Below are 19,731 nucleotides of genomic sequence, written 5' to 3' on the forward strand. Positions count from 1 at the left end.
CCATGGGGACATCAGAGCCATTCGATCAGGCGATCGAGCCATCAGAGTCGTTCGCTCACGTTCGCACCAGGGATTGACATCATTATGGCTCGAAGATGATCTTGAGCTACCCGATTGAGTCAGACCTAGATTGGATCCATTTGAGTCTGAGTTACTTTTATTTTATTGCACTATTTGCTTTTGTTTTAGTCAAATCAATTTGATCAGTTGTTTTGTTATTAATCAAGTCAATTGAGTCATGTATTGGGTCGAGTGATTGGATCGATTTTGGTATGTCATCAATTAATTGACTTAGTCAGTTGATTGAAGGGTCCAAGTTTGGTTAGTTGTCAATTAATTGACTTGGTCAATTCATGATGTAAGGTCTATATAAAGGCCACCCCTCTCATGAATTGGGATATTGAATGATTGAATAAAAATCCTAACCTCCTTCTTCTTCTTATCTTTTCCTCCTCTCTTTCTCTTCTTCCTCCTCCTTCCCTCTTCCTCCTGCAGTGGTCCTCCATCAGATATTGAATGAGGTACAACTGAACAAGGCACTGAATCTCGTGGTTATCACACCATAAAGCTACCGCAACTATATGATGCTTAGTGCTTCCTTCTTGCAGAGAACTAAAATAAAAGCACAAGAATTTTTAAAAAAAAAATACTCCAAGTTCACCAAAAAGATAAACAGTAAAGACCTTGTCATTTCACTTGACAGCACGTTTACTTAATTGAAAATAAAATCAACATAAGACAAATTTCTAAAATTAGATTTGCTTTTGAAGTATGTTAATTTGCCAGAGACTGCTGCATATGCAGTGTATTGATACACACAGATATAGAAGGTTCAAGATTCGAAGGGTAGCAGTAGACTGCCTAAATGCAGCAGATAATCTTAGTTTCTACTCAATTGTAAGAGAGTGAATTTACCTCATGTAATTGCTATATCATCACCATCTGGTAACAACACTTGGTGAACCAGCAGTTCTAAGTGCTGCATCACATTAGCTGTGTAAAAGAAGCAACAAATACCTGAACAACTACAATTCTGATATGCTGAATCTTGTCAACATTATCAAACAGGTATGAATCAGAGGGGAAAATCCTTTGTTCACAAATAATAATGGTTTTCAATCTGTGCAAGCACCTGCATAAATCAGCAACAAAGAAAAATATGAGCAACATGAGAAATCTTTTTATCCTGTTAGAATTGTACTGTGGGTTTGAACTTTGCGGTTCCAGTGTTGCAAATATGCTTGGCAACATGTAGATTGCAACAGAACATATATCCACATTAACAACAGCAACATAAAAACTAATGCAAAACAAAATGCAAAGATATCTCACTTAACATTTCATCCAATACATATTTGTCAGGGAACTTGGAATCATATACATTTTAGAAATCTTGAAGCATGGATCTTTGAGTACTTTCAAGAACTCGAAAATATTTCCAATCAAGCACCAACATAATTCACAGTTTTACAACGCATCAGCAGGAGAACAAAACCTAGAAATTGGAATATAAAGGAACTGTTAAAACAAGTTGAATTCTTATTTGCTAAGCAGATGTTTGCAAGCTGTCCTATACTAGTGCTTCTAACAAAATATCACATAAATTTCACTCTCGCTATGATCTGGCTCCTTTTGACACATTATACATGAAAAAACACATGTCAATCTTTCCACTCATCGATTTTAAATCGCCAGTCAGTATGGCATGAAGTATACCACGCCAGTGACTTACCAGCACCACAGCACATAGCACTTAGCACACTACCAGCTGCATGTCAGTAATTACTATGCTGCTGTGCTGATGCATGGGACACACTGGTATGGCACAGCATGATACTACCATGCCGCCAAGTTCAGCAGCATTTCTCTTGCTTAACATAGAGTATTCTCCTTTTAGAAACAGTTGCAGAATATGGAGTTAAATATAATTTGGAGTTAGATTTTCACTCCAAGACCACATTACAGCAGACAATATACCATTACACTGCACCACCAAAGAAAATATGATGCAGATGTAGAAAGGACATGCCAATGAGAAGTTGCCATCTTCCCCTCTTTTGATATTCCCTTCATTTTGAATAAGATGGATTGGACAGTCATCAACTCCGATGTAGTCCAAATTTTAGCAGCTCTAACATGAGAAAAAGATATAAGCCAGTCAAAGTGATATGTAATGACAGACAATGCAATATTTAACGTAATAATTTGTCTCAGAACGTGATCACTTCTCACTTTAGGTGTCATATGCTAGAAAACAAAGTTTATGACAAATACCCCTAGACCCACCAGGGGAGGGGGGGGGGGGCGATGATTGGATCTAAGCCATTAATCACTAAACTGACTGACTGCCACCAAAACGGCTCAAATTTCTACTAGAAACCAAGCAAACATGTACAATATGAAATGATGTAAATACCTAGAACAGAGAAAAATAATCCACATTAATCAACATACCCAACTAATAGTTGAAACTTGAAAGGTCTATTGGATAACCATAATTAACAAGCCTTGATTAGTTTATCTAGGCTGGCTTTTGAATTGATCTTCGCCATTTTTCCTATAAAGGGTTAGATCTACCATCAATGCCGAAAAGATAATCAACCGACAAACTTTCCTCCCTTGTTTCTCATACTTTTCCCAGTTTTTGCACCCATCCATAAAAATCTGAGCTCATGTGCCAGTCATGACCACTATCTCTATCAAAATTCGTCATCTCGGTACCGGACCCCGTACCAATACCATCCTATTATAGTATTGGTATGCAATACGATACAGTAAAGTTTGGCATATCGAGTGCTGGTACGGTATGGTACAATATCCCCGTATAGTATGGTATTGCTTGGTATGGTACAGTACCAAACAATACGACAAACCTTGATATCTATAGTCTTCTCTATCAACTTATGTACTACCATTCTAACTCCCTAATTTGTCTCAGATATAGTTAATTCCAACACTAGCCTTCTCAAAAATGCCACTAGATATTAGAATTATAATCTTTAACAATGATCAATGCTGCTTATGATAACAAAAGAACATATCCAATCCATAGGTAATACGGTCCCAATATTCATTATGCTAGATTGCATATTGCACTTGCATGACAAAAAAGTGTGCTTTGTTAACTTTATTTTCATGCTTTATAACTGGTTGAATACCATAGCTACCATGGTATGTCATACCGTACCGAACGGGGTAGTACCGAGTATACCGTACCATATCGGTACTGGTACACGGTTGGGAGGCGGTACGAGTACATGTTATGGGAGGCGAACCAACATTCAGTATGCCAAATGGGAGGCATACCAACATAGTGATAACGTGGCACCGGTATGGAGCCCGATACCGAGACGACGTACCTTGATAGCTACAAAGATGATAGTAAAAGTTGGCCAGAAAATTGTCCATTGCCAAATCCTCATAAAAGAATAGCATTTTAATATTCCTATTTACTATTTCTACCAAGCTTCCTTGGTCTCCATTTTTTTAAAAAAAAAAATTGACCTATTTTACACCTGTATGTTGCTTCTTTAGTGTGCAGCAAGGTATATAAGTGCCAAAATCGAGTAATTACGTAGGCTAATAAATGTAAAACTTAGAAAAGTAATTTGAAAAGCAATGGATTATCATAATCAAGGTTTTAAGCCCTGGAGGGGTGCTACAGGGGATCCCAACAGTCCCGTCCCATTCCTGTGAAAAAAGGAGATTGGGATGGGGTTGGGACACCGAAACCCATCCATGCAGGAAAGAAGAAGAAAAAGGATAGAAAAGAAGGAAAGATAAAGAAAAGAAAAAAGTTAAAGGAAAGAAGAAGAAAATTGAAAGAAAGAAAGGGAGAAGAAAAAGAATGAAAGGAAGGAAACAAGGAAGACAAGAAAGAGAAAGAAGAAGAAAAAGGAAAGAAAGAAATAAGAAAAGGAAAGGATAATAAAAAAGAAAGAAGAAAAGGAAAGGATAATAAAAAAGAAAGAAGAAAAGGAAAGGATAATAAAAAAGAAAGAAGAATAAAAGGGAAAGAAAGGAAAAAAGGAAAGAAAGAAGAAAAAAGGAAGGAAAGTTAAGAAAAAAAGAAGGGGAGAAAGACGGAGGGTACCTACGAGACTCTTGATCGGAACTGCCTTCGGGATAGTGTGGGACAGCAGGACGTCCCGTTCCATGGAGAAACCAGGACACCCCCATCCCACGGAATTAAAAACCTCAATCACAATCATATGCATCTTAGAAGAACTATGCATATGAAGTATTTTTTTTGCTAAAAGCGGTGATTCATACTATACGAGAACGAATGCACCTAGAAGAGTCTGCATACAACATATCCCGGAATGCACCAACCCATAGGGAGCCAACCCATAGGGAGCTGCCTTCGGCAACTCATCCTCACCAACCCATAGGGAGCCGCCTGAGTGGCTCGCAACATACGCCGCCACCCAGTCTGCCGCCCCATTGACCTCCCGATATACATGCCCAGCTCGAAGGAGAATCCCCTCCCTCACCATCAACCATATATCCCGGAGTAGTGGGTGAACTCCCCTATCACTATGAGGCCCCTGCCGAACCCAACTGATCACAGTGGCCGAGTCTCCCTCCAAGAGGATGGAACTCGCCCGAAGAACAAATCATGCATATCGCAACCCCATCCAAGCCGCACGCAGCTCTGCACCTGGGACCGAGATATCAAAGATCTGACAGCCTCCAGCTGCCACCGTTCTGGAATCCGGGCCCCTGATGACAAACCCGGCTCCTCCCCTCCTGCCTCCATCCTGGACTGAGCCATCAAAATTGATCTTGAGGAAGCTCGGGGGTGGGGGCTCCAAGGTGAAAAACACCATATGAGGAGCTGCCGAAGCAGAATGAGGGCCCCAGGTGTCCCGAGCTGTCAAAGGTCCATAGTCCGTATCTGCGCGACAGAACTCCGCTGCCTGTGCCCGTGCCCGCTCCATCACAAACCACGGGGACAGACTGATATCACCAAAAATGCGACCGTTCCTGGCCAACCAAACCTGATAAGCTATACATGACGCTCTAATAGCCGCAAAACGTGTCAGTGGGGAACTAGACCAAATCCGAACCTCCTCCAGGAACCAATCCCTACGGCTCCAGATGCCCTCCGAGAGCCCTGACAGCCTCCAAGTCCTCCTCGCCCAACCACACTGGAAGAGAACATGATCCACTGACTCATCCACCTCACATAGCGTGCACAAGGGAGAAATGCTAACACCCCGTCGGCACAACTCTGAGCTCGTCGGCAGTCGATCCCAAGCCACCTTCCAGAGGAATAGTGCAACCCTCTGGGGTAGGCCAAACCTCCATACCTATTATGGAGTATTTATGTGTCTTAATGAACACTATTATTGATCCTTTAGTAGTTTTTATCCTAATGCAAATTTGGGAGGGGAGCGAATTGGGAGGGAATCAAATCTTCAACCATTACTTCATCAATATTCTCCAATATGCAAAGGTAGCGGCCCAAAATTCTCCAATATTCAAAGAACTGTGCAAACTTCACTAGAAGTTTTCCTTTCTCACTTTTCATTCCTTCCATATGTTTCCTTCATTTTCTATTTGCAATTACACCATGCATCACCTGCCTCTTCATAAAGAGTCTGCTATCCTAAGCCATGTTATAACCAAAACATTATGGGTTTGTGGCAATTTTATTTCACTAGTCCATAGCCCTTGGCATATAAAATGTCCCAAAAGTGGTGGGAGTTAAATGGAGCAAAAAATTGGGCGCAACAGGAGACATATAGATAGTAGATACCTGGATGTGAATATCATCAGAATTTAGCCTTTTGTGGTAAGCAACAATAAAATTATCACTTCCATTTTCTCGGATGAAATCTCTAAAGGGCTCCCATGATGGAAATCCAAATGTATGACATCATTTTCATGTCATGAACAACCAAAATGTCACAGGTTTAATAGTTAAAGTTTGTGAAATATGAAGAAGACAGAAATAGCAAGCATCAACGACTGAGGTCCTCTGTGAAAGAATTGTAGAGTGGGAAAGCTTCTGAGCAAATCTTCCAGTCCATGAAATGCGTGACTTAAATTTCCATGCCCATATTGAGGCACAAGAAGTATCATTTCTGCAGCAGTGACATGGTTTACAATCTTTCCTTGAGCTTTATCTTTATTATTCATGTCGCCAACATCGCATTCAGGTAACCCTATGTAAGATATGGTTCAAGTTCACTTTCCCACCAAGACTATGAAATTGTACAATTTCAGCCCTTTCATGCAGAACTCATTTCATATTAAACACTAAATCCAGACAGCATTTTACAGCTTTTCTAGTTGACTCTCTCATCAGTACAAGCCCTCAGCATCATAGAGTAGTAGGACTATGAAACTGCAGCTGTTTGGTGATGATTGGAGCAAGAAAAAGAAAACACAAGTTAGTGACCAGTCAGATATGAAGATGTACAAAAGCATGGCAAATTCATCTGCTGATAAATGTCATCTATGCTCTCATATTCCATTTTACTTTAAGCTTTCATGTGGGTGGGAAATGAAAGAACTACTGGTTCCAGAATAGAAAAGAATTAACATGGGGAGAGGAGGTGGCGGAGAGAGGGGGGTAGAGAGATCAGACCTCATCTCAACAAATAATTAAATAAAAATGTCCACGTTCCCAACCACCTAGTACAAGAATCATGATTTGTTGTCCTGGTACCAGGCCCCGAACCAGTTGCCCGGCGGCATGGGTCGGGATACGGGCCCGCATTAGGTCGGACCGGGCTTGTACTGACACGGTAGAAGAGGCAGGGGAGAGGGAGAATGAGAGAGGAAAAGAGAGAGAAAAGGGGGAGGCCAAGAGAGGCCGACGGAGAGCCAGCGGAGGGCCGAGGAGCTGCCCATGCGAAGGAGGTGGAGGCCGGAAAGCTGTCGCGCGGAGGAGCCGGAGGCCGAGGAGCTGCGGAAGAAGGGCTTTGCTCCTGTCTCCTGTTTCATTTGAAACATGGGCCGGAGGGGGGCCCTTATATTTTTGGAGTTTTTAAGTGAAAGTCGGCAAACCAATTGCCAACTTCACTTAATTTTTTTTTTAGGAAGCATTTAAGGTATAAAGATACAAGACATAAACACATAATTCTCCAAACATACATTAAGATTTTTCTCTTCTCTAATAAATGTAATGAGATTGTCATAATTTAAAGACATCAAAGTTCTCATGATAAAGTGATGCTCCCTCCAACAACTTATATAACTAAATGGGGTGCCACAAAAGGAGGGAAATGTACAATAACAACAGAAGAATAAAATAAAAAAGGAGGAAAAATGTGATGAACTTTCAAAAAAAAAAAAAGAGTGCCACAAGCTCAATATGAAGGTATATAGTACTGCAACATAATTTACATTAACAAGAAAAGAGACCTTGTCTGAATTAAGGCAGTAAATTTATAACATGTTCCATTAGATCCAACTTACAGCAGGAAAAAAATCCCTTCATGGGTTAAAATTCTAAATCAAATTAGAGCTATGAAAAATTCTTTCTGCTAAAGAATTTTCCTAGTTTACTCTTTCTACAGCATTCAGATGACAATGCGAGGAAAAGCACTCCAAAACATCAACTTTCACTGGAATTCAATATGCAAAACTTTCCTTTAGGCCAAGAACAGAACTTGGAATCTGAAGTCACTTATTTCACCTCTCCAAGATGTAAAACCAAAACAAAATATCTAAACATGTTTTAATAATCAGGAGGTGTGCACCCAGCTCCTGTCAAATCATAAAGGACACCTTTTACCTCTGGTCTGTTCCCTTCTGAAAAGTTTCTTGATTATAGGAGGTTCAAACCTAAGTTCTTATTTACAGGAAGGTATTCAAAGTAATGCCCCTCTAACCCTCAAGATTACAAAGCAATCAAGAGATCAACAAAACCTTCATGGATCTTCTTAGCATTATTTTTCTTGCACCCCCAAACAGAAAGAATTCACAGTATCCATAGTTTCCCACCTTTTGACGAGTCTCAGCATAGCAGAAATCATAAGCATTAAAAAATAACAAAATGAGCATGAACACTAATAAAAGCAGAAATCAATCTTTTCCTCGGAACAATTAAGCTTATCAATCAATGGAAATATTATTTTCGAATCTTTGATAATAAATATGCCAAACAAGACTCACTTTTTTATCAGCCTTTCTGAATTATCTTCCCTTGTGTGCATCGGAGTCATGTAATCATTCTCTTACCGCTTTCCCTTACACCACCAACTGCATCTTCCCATAGAATATATTTCCATCAAGAATCGCGCTTAACAGGCATGTCTGACTAATATTTCCCATTTTTCCCATCCTTCTAAGTCATTCTTGATATCTAAACTATCTGGCACCGAATCGACCAGCAAATTAGCGTAAGGAACCAACGATCACGAGAAATTGCTTTCCCACGACGGAAAGACAAGGAATGCAAGATCCAATTCAGGGATAAATAAAAGAACCTGAGAAAGAACAGAAAAGAATCGCGAAATTAGTAAAGAAACCGAGAAAGAACAGAAAGATCAGAAAAGAATCGCGAAATTAGTAAAGAAACCGAGAAATAGTGGAGAAGAAATCGCGAAACTAGTACTTGGTAATCAACCTCGGGTTTCTTGATTTGGGATTAGATATCATCACAATAGAGAGAGAGGGTATACCTGGGGGAATCTTGTTGCTGCGAAGGCCATGACGAGGGAGGGAGCGACCGGAACGGAAGAAAGGGAGGGATCGTTACGGGGAGTAGCGAGGCTAATAAGCCTCATTTGACCGATGGGAGACACTTGCGAGGACCGGTCTCGCATAACCTTGGATACCCGCCTGATGAGAGGTTTCTTGACGCTCCCCCCGCCTTATGGCGTCTACGTGTTTTTTATGACGCCGGCATCTCGGCCAGACGTCCGTATTGCCACGTGGAAATTAAGTTTTGCTGCATCTCTTAAAACACGCTAAGTTTCTTGAGAGCCCTCGCTTTCTTGGTGAATTTTAATGAGAGCTTGTTCGCCGATAGTAATGATGCAGGTGTGGCATTTGTAATCAAAGACCATGACTCCAGATTGGTTACGGCACGGCAGGAGGCATTGTTTCTTCGAGGCATCAGCATTTGAAATGGAGCTCAGGGCTACATGGGAGAGACTCTCAGGCTACATCATCCTAGAAGGGGACTCAATCTCGCTGATTGAGCGTCTACAAGAGTGGAGGCCGAAGGAGGCAGAGCATCCTTTTCTAGTCGACACACGTCGTTTGCTTTAGGAGTGTCGTGCGGTCCAGGCCAAAAGTGTTCTTCGGAAGGCAAATCAGGCTGCTGACTGAGTCACTTCATTTGCTGCTCATCATTCGGTAGGTTTTTTTTAGACTAGCTGTCTTCCGTTCATTTTGCTTTGTGTAGTCTTATGGCTAGTGATGCAGCTGGTTGTGTTCACGCGAGCGCAGTGTAAATAGCCAATATACCAAAAATAAAATAAAACAAAACAAAACAAAACAAAACAAAACGGGCCATAGAGTTAAAGCTGCTTTCAAAATTCTCAAAGATTTTATTTGGAGAAAAAAAAATAATGCCAGAAGGCGGTGCGTGGCGAACAGTTCCAGGGTGGAAATTAGCATCAACTTTGCATAGGGCATGAAACGTATTCATGGGTTCATGAGATCAAAGGAAACTAAACATATTGGATACGATTACAAATTTGCAGTTAAATAATTAATGATGTAGTAAAATATGGGAATTTACTAAAACTTGACATGCTATGTTTATTTTTTTTTTATTAAAGATAAAGTTATTTGACCAAACTGATTGAACCGGTTTATTCCATTTTGTTCCTTAGTGTTATTCTTCTAATTTCACCTACACAACTAAACTAATGTGAAACGAAACTAGACAAGCTTTGAAAAGAAAATATGATTCTAGTTCAATCCTGTGGAATCCACAATGGTTCTGGATTTGACCAGAAAGTAATTTTTGGATTTGACATAAACAAGTAAAGTGTAAACAAGTCCACTTGATGGAACATTTTATTAAATGGCTTTATAATTCTGACCCATCTAATTACTTTAGACCCGTTGAATAATCAGGCCAATTCAAGTTGATCTTGTTGGGAATATACTGTCCCAGAAATTTTTAAATCTATAATATTCTACTTCAACAAATAATAGGCAGAAATAGGCTTACAGAAAATAAATAGAGAAAGTGGAAAAATGGAACCCGAGATGCTGAGGCGTGGTATGTTGGTCACTTTCCTTGAAGTAGATTTCGCCGCCTTACAGTGCACTAGGCTTGGATGGCGTTCTACTCCTGAGATACAACAGCCTCTCGCACTGTTCCTTCTGCCTCAATGATTTGCACGGATCAAAGAAGCTTTCGAACCCAGAATCAGTATGCAGCAAGCCCGTTGATTGAAAGAAAAACAGCAAACACGAAGAATAGAAGTTCTCTGTTTTCAATTTTCTATATCCTGTCTAATCCGAAGAGGTCTATTTATAGACTTCTTCGGGACAGACGCGACCCAAAAAACGATCCAACGGTCGAAACCGGTAAGAAAGTTTGAAAAAACACTGGAAGTATGGCCAGCGGATGCGAGGTCAGTTGCGAAGAGGTGCTAACGAGGAAGCGACGTGGCTCCTCGTGCTATGGGTGCGAGGCACGGCCCACGCACCTCTTGGCTCATCGTACCCGTTGTCCGACCTCGGCTCCTCTGGGCTCATCACACCTGTGGTCCGACCTCGGCCTCGGCTCTTCGCGCTTCAGTTGAGGTGGGTCGGACGAGCACAGGCACACAGAACCTCGGACGAGCAGGGGCAGGGCCCAGCGAGCACAAGCACATGCGCAAAGAACCTTCGCTCGGACAAGCACAGGCACAGCTCGGCTGCAGAGAACCTCGGCTCGGACAAGCACATGCCCAGCTCGGCTGCAGAGAACCTCGGCTCGGACAAGCACAGGCACAGAGAATCTCGGCTCGGACAAGCACAGGCCCAACGAGCACAAGAGAACCGAGCTCGGCTCGGACAAGGAGGGAACATCCCAACGAGCACAAGAAAACCAAGCTTTACGTAATAGAAATAAAAAGGAGGGAATGGAAATCGAACCTGTTATCTCATCCCCACCCAAACAACACACCAACCACCAAGCCAAACTCCCTTATTAACATATATGTATAATATATATATTTTAAGTATGAAAACTTTTAATCATTATTTAATAAAAATCTAACATTCCCCCACCTGATTAAAATGTTTTCAAAACTTTATAAAATAATAAAAAAAAATAGTCAAATCGGGCTTGTTTATGTCATGACTTCAATAAAGGTAGCTTGCGGCTTTGAACCTTTACCTAGTGAAAGTATATTTTCATCTGAAAGGTATAGTGGTAGCTAAAAAGCTTTGAACCAAATCCTTTGGTTCAGATTTCTATATACTTCACCCATGACAAATGCAAATACTGGGTTCATTATAGGTGGTGCTTTTTCTGGCCTTATACACCAATATCTCAGTTTCATGAGTGCTCTAGGGGTTAAACCCTTATCCCCATAGACTGCGGCCACACAGTCACACTCACATAGGTGAGTCCTCCAAGGGTGCTCGCAGCACAGCACCTTGCCATAGACTCGGACTCATTCAGAGTTTTAAACTCTTCCGTATACCTCTGCTGTATTTAGCACTCACATCACAGGGAGAGACCAAATGACATAAAGTCATTTTATAATAGTGCTAACTAATCATTTAAACAACTTGTTTTTTCCGTTGAACCTTTCATCTTGGAATCTCTAGTCAGAATAGGTTGGGTTGCCATTGTCAATGATTCCTTATGGGTTTCAGTCCCATCCCCTTTGATGTTTCTATGACTTTGCTTCTAGCCAGTCCTTTAGTTAAAGGATCTGCTAGGTTATCTTTAGATCCAACAAATTCCAAAGTTATGATACCATTTTTAATTAGGTATCTAATAGTCTTATGTCTCACACTAATGTGTCTTCTGTTTCTCTTGTTATACTCAGTATTTCTACAAGTATTAATTGCAGCTTCATTATCACATAACAAAGAGATAGCAGGTATAGGCTTTTCCATAATAGGTATTTCAGACATAAGATTCTTAAACCATTCTGCTTCTTGACTTGCAGAATCTAAGGCTACAATCTCAGCCTCCATAGTGGATCTTGTGATCACAGTTTGTTTGGATGATCTCCAAGCAACAGCTGCACCACCCAACATGAATATGTATCCACTAGTTCCTTTTCGGTTCACTGAATCAGTGATCCAACTAGCATCACTGTATCCTTCAAGTACAGCGGGAAATCTTGAGTAATGTAAACCATAATACATGGTACCTCTCAAGTATCTAAGTACTCTATCCAGTGCTTCCCAGTGACTAAGACTAGGGCAACTATTAAACCTACTGAGCTTTCCTATAGCATAAGAAATGTCAGGTCTACTTGTATTTGCAACATACATCAGTGTCCCAATAATTTGAGCATATTTCTCTTGGGCCACTGGATCACCTTTATTGCACTTCAACTTCAAACCATGCTCATAAGGTGTACTCACTGGTTTACAGTTGTACTTATCAAATTTCTTCAATATTTTCTCAATATATTGTGATTGATCAAAGATTATACCATCAGGTATTCTGGTAATCCTGTTACCAAGAATTACCTCTGCCTAACCTAAATCTTTCATATCAAAATTATTAGATAAGAAAGTTTTGATATCAGTCACCATATTCATATCAGTACCAAAAATTAAAATATCATCAACATATAAACACAAGATAATACATGAATCATTTTCTAACTTTGAATATAAGCACTTATCTGATTCATTTGCTTTAAAGCCATAAGAAACAATTATTTTATCAAATTTCCTATGCCATTGCTTAGGAGCTTGTTTTAAACCATAGAGGGATTTGACTAACCTACAAACTTTTCTTTCCTGTCCTTGAGCCACATATCCCTCTGGTTGATCCATATAGATCTCTTCCTCTAAATCACCATGAAGGAAGGCAGTCTTGACATCCATTTGATGAATTATCAAATTATGGATTGAAGCCAGTGCAATTAAAGTACGAATTGTGGTTATTCTAGTTACAGGAGAATATGTATCAAAGTAGTCAATACCCTCTTTCCAAGAAAAACCCTTAGCAACTAATCTTGCTTTGTATTTTTCAATAGAACCATCAGGTCTTAATTTCTTCTTAAATATCCATTTACAACCTATAGCCTTACTACCAGGTGGTAAGTCAGTTAAAAACCATGTTTTATTAGTCATAAGTGAATTCATTTCACTATTAATAGCTTCCTTCCAAAACATAGAATCTAATGAGTTCATAGCATCTTTATAAGTTTGAGGATCATCTTCAACCATAAAAGTATAGAAATCAGATCCAAAATCTTTCTTTTTTCTAATTCTTTTCCCTTTACCAAGTTCATTAATATCATTAAGTTCATTTTCATTTTCATTATTAGGAATAATTAGAGAATTAGATGGCGAACTACAAGATGCATCATTAGATCTATTTATTACATGCTTTTCTATTTTATCCTTAAATGGAAAAATGTCTTCAAAGAAAGAAGCATCTTTAGATTCAATTATAGTATTCTTTTCTATGCCATTAATATCAGAACTAATGACTAAGAACCTATAAGTAACACTATTAAGAGAATAACCAAGAAACACAACATCAAAAGTATTAGGTCCTAATTTTCTTTTCTTGATTAAAGGAATATTAACCTTAGCCAAACAACCCCAAACTTTTACAAAGTTTAGGTTAGGTTTTCTTCCTTTCCAAAGTTCATAAGGAGATTCATTAGAACCTTTAAATGGAACCCTATTAAGCAGGAAACATGCAGTAAGCATTGCTTCCCCCCACCAAACCTCAGGTAAACCTGAGTTGGCAAGCAAAGATCTTACCATCTCTTGCAGAGTCCTATTTTTCCTTTCAGCCACTCCATTAGACTGAGGTGAATAGGGAGGTGTAACTTCATGTAGAATTCCATTAACTCTACAGAATTCATTCAAGTCATTAGAGGTGTATTCTCCTCCTCTGTCTGACCTGAGAATCTTTATTCTCTTGTCAAGTTGATTTTCTACTAAAGATTTATAAGTCTTAAACATCTCAAATGCTTCATCTTTAGATTTCATTAAATAAACTTGACAATACTTAGAATAATCATCTATGAAGGTAATGAAATACCTTCTACCCCCTTTAGTCAAAGTTCCATTTAGATCACATACATCTGAATGTATTAATTCTAATAAAGTTGAATTTCTATTTACTATTTTAAATGGTTTTCTAGGTTGTTTAGATTGAACACAAATTTGGCACATTTCCTTTTCATTTAATGAAACATTAGATAATAAACCAGAGCTAATCATTCTTTTAATAGTATTATTATTCACATGTCCAAATCTAGCATGCCAAAGAGATGAAGAACATATTGAAAGCACAATTTTATTATTGTTATCAGAAGAAAAATCCAAAGATACATTATTTATTACATACAAGCCATCACACTCATAGCCTTTGCCTACAAATGTTCCATTCTTTGTTATAATCACTTTCTTAGATTGAAATAACAAAGAATAACCACTTCTATTTAGAAGAGATCCACTGATCAGATTCCTCCTTCCATCGGGCACATGGTACACATTAAATAGTGTAAGCACATTCCCAGACGTAAGCCTTAGAAGTACTTTTCCAGTTCCAAGCACTCGTGCCGAGGTGGAGTTCTCCATAGTTACTGTTAGGCCGCTCCGGACCTGATAAGTAGTAAAAAGGGTATGATCAGTACACATATGAACATTCGCACCTGTATCCACTAACCAATCGGTAGAGCAAATTGCCAAATTTAATTCTGGACTTAAAGTTACATACCGATCATCAGTACTAGTAGGACCAGTACTGGATAGCACCATGTTGGTTTGTGGATTTGCAGGTTGAGAAGACGCATGTTCATAGTTCTGATACTTCTTCTTCTTCATCCGACATACTCGAGCCATATGACCGAGTTTTCCACAATTGTAGCAAATCGGCTTCCGATCATTCTTATTGATATGATGTTTTAGCTTCATAGGTTTTCTTTTGTTTCTAGGTCCACCCTTTTCAAATTTGGAGTTCTTGAACTTATGGGTCTTATTTTGGCCTTCTACAAAGTTCACCTTGGTTAGAAGCTCAGGATTCATGAGTTGCTCATTATCTTTCTCAAGGTGTTGTTCTTGGATCCTAATGGCAGACAATAGAGTTTTCATTGTCATATCCTCGGTTTTATGTTTCAGGGATAACCCAAAGTCTTTCCAAGAAGGTGGGAGCTTGTCAATGGTACAAGCAACTTGAAGGCTCTCAGTTATACCCATTCCCCTTAAGCCTAATTCATGATAAATCACTGTTAACTCATGGGCTTGATCAACTACGGGCTTGGTGTCAACCATCTTATAAGACAGGAATTGACTAGCAGCATACTTGTCCATTCCGGCATCTTGGATACCATATTTCTTATTAAGATCATCCCATATCTCCTTGGAGGTTTTAAAAGTGCAGTAGACATCAAAAAGGGGATCAGTAAGATAGGACAGAATCCTTCCCCTACACAGGTAGTCTTTCTTCTTAAATTTCTCCAAATTACAAGTTCTAGCTGGTTCATTCTCTTCCTCATTTGGAGGAGAGTCAAAGATTATGGAAAATAACCCAAGTGTGGTTAAGAAGATTTCCATCTTCTGTCTCCAACGCTTAAAGTTATTTCCATTAAATTTTTCAGGAGGAACCGGGTCACTTGCATTGGCCATTGGGGTAACTCTAAGTACTAGCCTATTATATGTAGGAGAAATCTACTTCAAGAATGTTGGGAATATACTGTTCCAGAAATTTTTAAATCTATAATACTCTACTTCAACAAATAATAGGCAGAAATAGGCTTACAGAAAATAAATAGAGAAAGTGGAAAAATGGAACCCGAGATGCTGAGGCGTGGTATGTTGGTCACTTTCCTTGAAGTAGATTTCGCCGCCTTACAGTGCACTAGGCTTGGATGGCGTTCTACTCCTGAGATACAACAGCCTCTCGCACTGTTCCTTCTGCCTCAATGATTTGCATGGATCAAAGAAGCTTTCGAACCCAGAATCAGTATGCAGCAAGCCCGTTGATTGAAAGAAAAACAGCAAACAGGAAGAATAGAAGTTCTCTGTTTTCAATTTTCTATATCCTGTCTAATCCGAAGAGGTCTATTTATAGACTTCTTCGGGACAGACGCGACCCAAAAAACGATCCAACGGTCGAAACCGGTAAGAAAGTTTGAAAAAACACTGGGAGTATGGCCAGCGGATGCGAGGTCAGTTGCGAAGAGGTGCTAACGAGGAAGCGACGTGGCTCCTCGTGCTATGGGTGCGAGGCACGGCCCACGCACCTCTTGGCTCATCGTACCCGTTGTCCGACCTCGGCTCCTCTGGGCTCATCACACCTGTGGTCCGACCTCGGCCTCGGCTCTTCGCGCTTCAGTTGAGGTGGGTCGGACGAGCACAGGCACACAGAACCTCGGACGAGCAGGGGCAGGGCCCAGCGAGCACAAGCACATGCGCAAAGAACCTTCGCTCGGACAAGCACAGGCACAGCTCGGCTGCAGAGAACCTCGGCTCGGACAAGCACATGCCCAGCTCGGCTGCAGAGAACCTCGGCTCGGACAAGCACAGGCACAGAGAACCTCGGCTCGGACAAGCACAGGCCCAACGAGCACAAGAGAACCGAGCTCGGCTCGGACAAGGAGGGAACATCCCAACGAGCACAAGAAAACCAAGCTTTACGTAATAGAAATAAAAAGGAGGAAATGGGAATCGAACCTGTTATCTCATCCCCACCCAAACAACACACCAACCACCAAGCCAAACTCCCTTATTAACATATATGTATAATATATATATTTTAAGTATGAAAACTTTTAATCATTATTTAATAAAAATCTAACAGATCTATTTACTATTTGTTAGACTAGTTACTTGTGTGAAATCCTGTTCACATACTATAATAGGCTTGGCCTGATGGTCTTTTTTGTCTTAAACAAGTTACGAAGATCTGATCAACTTAATTATTAAATCATTAAGATTCATTGGCAAGTCTTTTAGTCTTGGTAGAATTTTTATCTATTAGTACAGTTTTATGTTAGTTAGGTTGAGCCCCAATCTCAATATATTAGAGTTTATTTTTAATGGGAGATACTAATGTTTTTGTCTTTTGGTAGAAGATGGTGATTTTTTTATCTTGTGGTGAAAGATAGTGTGCATCATTATTTTTCACAGGGAGATGAGAGTTATGTAAAAGGGGTAGAGTTTTTGTGAGACATTTTTATAAGACGAGCCTATAGCTGAACTCATTGTCTTGGCCTTTTTTTTTAACTAAATTTATTTTTTCTCTCTCATTTTTTTTTCTCTCACTATTGTTGCTTGATTAATTGTTGTTTGTTTTAGATCCTGTATTTTATCCACATCAAGTAGCATGTTGTTTTATATAATATCAAGGCAAAGTTAGAGTGTGTTCAAATGGTGTGTGGCTTTGATTAAATTTATTGAAGTGCAATTTTTCGAGCAGCAACTTGATTATTGGTGGTTTTGAAAGTAATTGTTCGGCATAGTTATTGAGCTTCCAATAATTCGTTGTATATATAGGCAAATATGTGAACTCTATTATGATTCCATATTCGGATCGTGATAGTTAACTTTACTAATATCAAGATCTAGCAAGGTGAGATATCACAAATAAAAGTTACTTGAAGAGTGAATTTTAGTTCCAGCTTTTCTTTAAAAGTCCAAGTGAAGAGTAGAATTAGTTTAAAGATGAAAATTCAAAGTAGAAGAAGATTTATTAGCTAAAGACTGGATATAGTTCTGATAGTTCTGAAAACTTGGAATAGGATAAGATTGATCAGCTAAAGAATTAATCAAGTCTAGAAGATAATCTAAAGCAAGAGATGTTTAGTTAGATGGATGTTGTATCAAGTTTATAAGAGATTGTCATTGAAGAGTCGGTTGATTTTGAAATTGCTTAGAAAGAGTCAAAGAATGCTATAATTGAGATTCGTACTGAGAAATTAATGCATATAGAAGAGTTTTATGTTGAAGCTATTTAAGATATGAATATTTCTTTTAAAGATTTAGTAGGCTATGGGAGTGTAGAGCTAATTAATTTTGAAGTGATTTTAGAAATTAAGCAGCAAGAAGATATGCTCGGTATGGATTATTTATATTTCTCTTTAGTATTCGATAAAACTTTTGGTGTGCCAATTAATTTAGAAGCTACTCAAAGTTTGAACAGTTAGAAGATTACATGCATGAGGAATTAATTCCATGTGTATGAGCCAATTGTGTATAGATACATGCAGCTACTCAATGGAGGTATGCGAATGTAGTTAAAGTTTTATTTTTGATTTTATTTATTTGTAGATAATGGCTGATGCTCTGGTGAATAGAAATTACAACTAGCAATTTGATGTTTGTTCGAATAAGCCGGATGCCCGATGAAATTTTGGCACTGTGATCATGAAGTCAATATTGAAGGGAAGTGTTATAAGACATTGTCAATTTTAATACATGCATCAGAGAGGATGAGCTGATGAATATATTATTACTTGAGCCAATAAAATAGCTGCATTATTTAATTATTAACAAGTTATTGCACATTGTTATTGGTAATAATAGCAATAGTTATTGTGGTATTTCACAATATCGGTAATATTATTATAATCGGTATAGACTTTGCAATGAGAGAGAGTACTAAGATTAAATGCCAAGTAATCATTTATGTTAATTAGGTTGAATCTCAAGCTCAAAATACTAGAATATGTTTTATAGTGGGATATAGTAATATTTCCATCTTTTACTGGGAGATGGTGACATTTTTTTCTTATAGTGAGAGAGAAAATATGTTATTTTTCTAAAAAAAAGGAGAGAATTACATGAAGAGAGGTAATGGAGGGTTTTTGTGAGACTTTGTGAGAGGAGATAAACTCATTGTTTCGTCTTTTATTTACTTTCGAATTATTTTTTTTCTTAATTTTTTTCTTCCACTACTGTCACTTAATTTAATTAGTGTTTGTTTTGGATTTTAAGTAGGTGCATTTGATCTACATCGAGTGACTAGCATATTGTTCTACACAAAGTAACACTTTTTTTCTAAAATCTACACCTTAATATGACTTGATCCAATCTATTGCTACTCTTAGATAATGCAATAGCTGCAAGCATTGGAGGTCTGAGCTTATGTACTCCTACCTTTTTTCCGCCCTCGATGCTAATAACAACCTCTACAACATCATTTCCATTATACTTGTAGCTGCCAAGTGCCAAGGCTTTAAACCTTGTGAAGCGGAAGTGTTCTAGTTTTTCTATAGAAAATGGGATGCCTTGCTATTTTAGCAGATGGTTATTCTGTCTCTCTCTCCGTCCCTCTCCATTTCTTTCCTTCTATTTTTCTCTTTATTTGTTTTTTTTTCTTTGTTTTTTTATTCATTCTTTCTTTTTTTTTCCTCTTTTCTTTATTCATTTATCTTTCCTGATGGCCATCGGAGTCCCATCCTATCGCCATCTTGATTTCTTCGTAAGGATGGAATGAGATGGCATACCGTTTTTTCACAGGAAAAAGAGGTGATGAGCAAGATGCTCTCTGCTCCCATCCGGCCGGAATTTTAGCACCTCAATAAGCCATTAATGTCTTGGAGTTTAAGATAGAGCAGCCCAATATATTTGGAGGCCTAAAAAATTATTTTATTTTTGAGATCTTTACTTCAGTAA

General features: G+C 38.8%; 1 long non-coding RNA gene across 2 annotated transcripts; it reads right to left on the minus strand.

Annotated features, from left to right (window-relative positions):
• Positions 1-3: 3 nt before the first annotated feature.
• Positions 4-8,818, minus strand: LOC120110460. 2 transcript variants are annotated; one of them, XR_005511450.1, is made up of 4 exons: positions 8,637-8,818; positions 8,128-8,441; positions 916-1,132; positions 4-612 (listed from the first exon to the last, which is right to left on the minus strand). It is a non-coding gene; the product is annotated as an uncharacterized LOC120110460 (long non-coding RNA). The 2 variants fall into 2 exon arrangements; XR_005511449.1 differs by having other exon boundaries at positions 4-1,132.
• Between the last annotated feature and the right edge of the window lie 10,913 nt (positions 8,819-19,731).

The sequence above is a fragment of the Phoenix dactylifera genome, chromosome 4 (genome assembly GCF_009389715.1).
Source record: "Phoenix dactylifera cultivar Barhee BC4 chromosome 4, palm_55x_up_171113_PBpolish2nd_filt_p, whole genome shotgun sequence".
Classification (NCBI taxonomy): domain Eukaryota; kingdom Viridiplantae; phylum Streptophyta; class Magnoliopsida; order Arecales; family Arecaceae; genus Phoenix; species Phoenix dactylifera.